General features: G+C 35.4%; 1 non-coding gene across 1 annotated transcript; it reads right to left on the reverse strand.

Annotated features, from left to right (window-relative positions):
- Nucleotides 1-1,707: 1,707 nt before the first annotated feature.
- On the reverse strand, nucleotides 1,708-1,814 carry LOC128250147 (U6 spliceosomal RNA). The gene has a single exon (XR_008266269.1). It is a non-coding gene; the product is annotated as a U6 spliceosomal RNA (small nuclear RNA).
- Between the last annotated feature and the right edge of the window lie 3,473 nt (nucleotides 1,815-5,287).

The raw sequence follows: 5,287 nt of genomic DNA on the forward strand, positions 1-5,287 counted from the left end.
AGAGAGAGGGGGAGAGAGGGGGGAAAGAGAGTGAGGTAGAGAAACGTGTTTCCTGGAGGGAACGTGGTAGTAGTGAGAAGTGGGGAAAAGCGAATTTTTTTTTAAAATTAACAATCACTCAATGCATTCCCCTTGGTGCAATTAGTTGTCTGCTTATTTCTTTATTATTATCATTATTATTCTGCTTTCAGAAAGTGGTCAGCCAGAACAATCGTTAGCACACCGGGAAATATGCTTGGCGGCATTTCGTCTTTGCATTCCGAGTTCAATTTCTGCTAAGTAATAGTTGAACGCTGGGATCGATGTAATCAATATACTCACTTTCCTAAAATTGCTGGCTTTGTGCCAAAATTTGAAACCATTATTATTATGTTTCCGTTTATGTCTGAAACTCACCAACTACAGAAAGAAATCGAAGACAATCTATTAGAGACATGACATATATATTATTTATATTTACTCATAAAGAAATTTCACTGATACTGTTTTATTTATGTAATCTTTTACTGGTCATTGCATTGCAGCCATACTGGGGCATTGCTTTCAATGGTTTAGTCGAGTTTATCGACCCAAGTACTCATTTTAAAGTTTGGTTCCTATCTAATCATTGTGCATTTGCCAAATCACTGTCTTTATGAGCAGCATAAAAATAAACACATACATACATACATATATACATACATACATACATACATATAGCGGGCTTCCATGCAGTTTGTGCCTACTAAATTTCACGCAAGGTATTAACCAGCTTGTGGTTATAATAAGAGACACTTGAGCATATGGTAACACATTGGGATCGAACCCAGAAAGATATGGTTACGAAGTGAACTTTTTATCATAAAGTTATGCCGGTGGCTAAATTACAGATTTTATTTATTTATTATATTCCTCGGGTCATTGGCGCAGTGACTATACGGTGCTCAATGGGATCGTGGGTTTAAGTCCAACCAGATAAACATTTTTCGGACAAGAAAATAAGGATAGAACACAAGGTCTTAAGAATAGCTTACACTTTACCAGTGTAGCAATACAATAGCAGATTATTGTCATAGATAGATTATGTCTTCAATAATTAAGATGGTTTACTTGTCGACGTAAGGTGAAAAAAAAAAAGATAATAGCTTTCAAGGACAAAGAAGTGATAAGTGTATAATAAATAATATAGCTTTCAAAGATGTTCTTTTGTAAGACTGCACCTTCAATACTTCACATATGAGATTTTACACTGTCTCAAAAATCAAAAGTTGCAGGAAAAATACAATTTCAAAAGAGATTATACATTTCATGGTTTTTATAGAGTTACAGTTTTCAAAATACTCGTGCATTTTCCACTAACACTGCGAGTTTCTAATACTGGTTTCAAATTTTGGCCTAAGGCCAGCACTTCGAGGAAGGGGTAAGTTGACTTCATGGACCCCACTGCTCAACTGGTACTTATTTTATCGACCCCGAAATGCAAAATCGACCTCGGTGACTAGTTTCTAAATTTGGTACAAAGATACACAATTTGGGATAAGGCGATAGTCAATTATATATAACAACTTAAGTAAAAAAAAAATTGACCTCATTTGATCCCCCTTCCCTCCCTGATGTATGAAAGGCAAAGTCGACTTTAGTGGGACTTGAAATCATGACGTAAAATTAATTGAATGGAGGAATGCATCTTATTCCATATTTTATCGATTCTGCTAATCCACCACCGTATATAATGTGGAACGCTTCACGAATGTTAAAGTCAATGATGAGCAAAAACCAATCTAATCTTCTCTGAATGGTTGCAATTTTATTATATTTACCGCCGAAATAGACAATAATGTGACTCATGACGCTGCATTATAGAAATAGTCTTAGTAAAGCTGTTTTATTAGATTGTTTGGTGACGTTGGGCCGGTTGGTCGGTGGATCGGTGGGTCAGTGAGTCGATCGGTCGGCTGGCGGTTTGTTGGCTGGTTGGCTGGTTGGTTGGTTGGATGGTTAGTTGGTTGGTTGACAGAATGAATGGATGGATGATTGGATGTATTAAAGGATTCGTCAAAAAAAAATTTAAGAAAAAAAACTGAGTGAAAATGAAAAAAAATGAATGAAAACAATAAATAAAAGTAAAAGTAATCAAATGCAAAAATATTAAAAAAAAAAACTAAATGCATGTTGGTTTTGGTTGTCATGCTTGTCTGTCTCGAGGCTATTGAGGGAGCAGGTCACAGGTCAAAGGTTAGTCTTATGGGAAGGACAAAGAAACAAAAAAAAAGATCGATCACTTGTGTCTACCAACCATGCAATCTCAACATTTATTGACACCAACACAGAAAAAGAAAAATGGCTTTTGTGTGCATCGCATTTGTTCGAAAGAAGTGTTTCTCCTCTCTTTTCTTTCCTCAAACTATTTTTCAACAACAAAATATCTATCTGCCAACACTACCAACACTATGACATTTATTTATTTACTAACTTATGTATTTATTCATTTTATTTTATCCATTCTTTGTATTTGTTTTATATTATTTATATTTATGTATTTGTGCGAATGTACACGCGTTTATGTGTGTATGTTTCTGTACACGTTTCAGAGAAAGAGGCGGGGCATTAATATTGTTCCTTCTGAAAAACTTGTTGTTGATTAGCCTTAGGTCAGCTCTGATCGAACGGACCTATGATCAAAGGCGTTCCAGCTGTGGCCATTCCGTCTTTTATTCAGGCATAATGTATGTAGGACAACATTATCAAAGGCATTATCCCATTCTTTTTTTTGTATTGTTGTGTTTCATGACAAGCGGATTTCTGTTTTTTTTTTTTTTTTTTTTTTTTTTTAGGGAGATTTTGCTTGTTATTTCTTGGTAGCAGGTCGAGCAAATCATGTAAATGCTCCCTTTGTACCATCAGCCTTAACGTCACATTTTTCGGTGTTCATGTTTTGTATTATGGTAATAGTAAGTAAAAAGTGAGATTCATATAGCAGAGATTCTAGAGAACAGAACTAAACGGTGAACAATATTTTGTTATGCATGTTTCCCTTCTGATTTCAATTCCCACTACTCAGCAATTTCAGGTTAAATACAATTCAAATTAACCCATGTAACTTTGAGTTCAGATTACAGAGAAATGAGAAAATCAATTTCAAACCCTCCCGAAGTGATGGCTTGAAATTATCTCATGTTGTCCCTTAAGATTTCAGATTAAATCCAAACATGTTTATCAAGATAATGTTAATCCTAGATAATGCTAATCCTATAGACACAAAATCTGAAATTTTGGGTACGAGGGATCGTCGATTACATTGACTCTAGTGTTCAAATGGAGCTTACTCGTATTTTATTGACACCGAAAGGATGAAGAGCAAAGTCGACCTCGGTAAAATATGAACTTAAAGCGTAAAGCCGAAAGAAATATCTCCATTTATGTTGTCCGGTGTGCAAACGATTCCACCTGTTCCCCGCCTTATTTAGATTATGCATCATAATTGTAGGCAAAAACCTAAAAGTTTATTTGGAGGGATTAGTCGATTATATCTACCCTAGTGCTTGACTGGTATTTCACTTTATCAACCTCGGAAGTTTGAAAAGCAAAGTTGACCTTCGCAGGGTTTGAACTCAGAAGGTAGAAACCCGGAACAAATACCGTAAGGCATTTTTCTGACGCTTTAAAGGTTCTTCTTTGATTTTCAACAAAAGCACAAAACCAGAAATGTTTGTGGTAGGAAACATCATATCAAACTACAATAGTTATTTCAGCTCGCCGCATTAATGTGAATACTACTTATTATTATTGATTAAGGCACTAGACCGGTAATTTTGAGAGGCGGGGATCAGTCATCATCATCAACCCCAACACTTGACTGCTACTTTATTTCATCCACCTCGAAAGGATAAAAGACAATGTTGACTTAGGTTAGGATTTGAAACCAGATTATCAAGAATAGGAAGAAATATCTCATGTCATTTTCTCCCAGGCTAATAATTCTGCCAGAATACATAACAACAAAAACTTTCTTTATTAACATAAATCCTCATACACACACACACACACGCACACCACACACACACATGCACATATATATATATATATATATATATATATATATATATATACATATATATACATACATATACCCACACATACTGCACATACATACATCACACGGCACACACCGCACATACATACATCACACCAGATCTTCTTCCAACTATTATCCTCTCCTTCTATCATGTCTTTTTCTTATTTCACAATTTACGTATCTCTCAATGATGCAGTTGAACTATTTTGGAGTTAAAGTGGCCAAGGAAACCTTTATATTCTGGTGATGATTTACGTAAAGCTGTTCGGAAACTTGTTCGGATGTTTTTATTAATATTTTCTCTTTCGTACAATCCACATAACTGGACCCAATTTCCTTGCTAAACTGTATCGAATTTGTCCTTAAATAGCCGTATATATCCGTTATGTCTTTCACAAGTCCTACGTTTTTTTATTTTGTTATTTTTTTCTTTTTGTATGATGAGCTCTGAACTTCAATGTGACATCTTTGCTCACTTCATCTTGGGTGGGAATGGATGTGATTCCTTATATTTTCATTTTAGTTTCTTTCTTGCCCTCCCCGTTGTCTCCTACAGCTTGACTCTCTTGCTTACATTTCATCTCTTCATTGCTGCAAGACGATGGATGAAGCAGCATTCCTACTTTTGGAAGCTGTATTTAGAATCGCCGGTGTTTGAAATCGAAAATGACACAATCTCTTTCAAAGTTTGCCAAGCTGTGCCTGAAGATAAGCTGCCTTTGATGTTATTCTCTCTCTCTCTCTCTCTCTCTCCCTCCCTCTTTCCCTCTCTCTGTCTCTCCCTCCAGATTTCCAGTTCTTCAGTTCTTTCTAACTGGAAATCATTCTACTGCAACACGTGTAGCACATGTGATTTCTACACTGAACAATTAAGCCTAAAGCTCTCCCTTCAAAGTACAATTTTTTGATTGTCCTATGGTATTCTGAATAGTGAAGACTAATATGAACATTAAGGCATACTCCTAAAAGTCGACGCCTTTTTTATATACAAATTATATATAATACCAAACCATTATGCTGTGTGAATAAGTTCCTTGTGACACATTGCCAGTACGAAGATTCTTATCTCATGAGGATAACACTTTTAACGTAGCCAGTTCATGCTGCGTAGTACGTAATGGTTAACACGAGCATACTTTTTTACAGCGAGTACGAAATTCTATTCCTAGAGGCGACCCTATAATATTTATCCATTTCTTGTATATATATATATATATATATATATATATATAT

The sequence above is a fragment of the Octopus bimaculoides genome, chromosome 1, assembly GCF_001194135.2.
Source record: "Octopus bimaculoides isolate UCB-OBI-ISO-001 chromosome 1, ASM119413v2, whole genome shotgun sequence".
In the NCBI taxonomy this organism is placed as follows: Eukaryota; Metazoa; Mollusca; class Cephalopoda; order Octopoda; family Octopodidae; genus Octopus; species Octopus bimaculoides.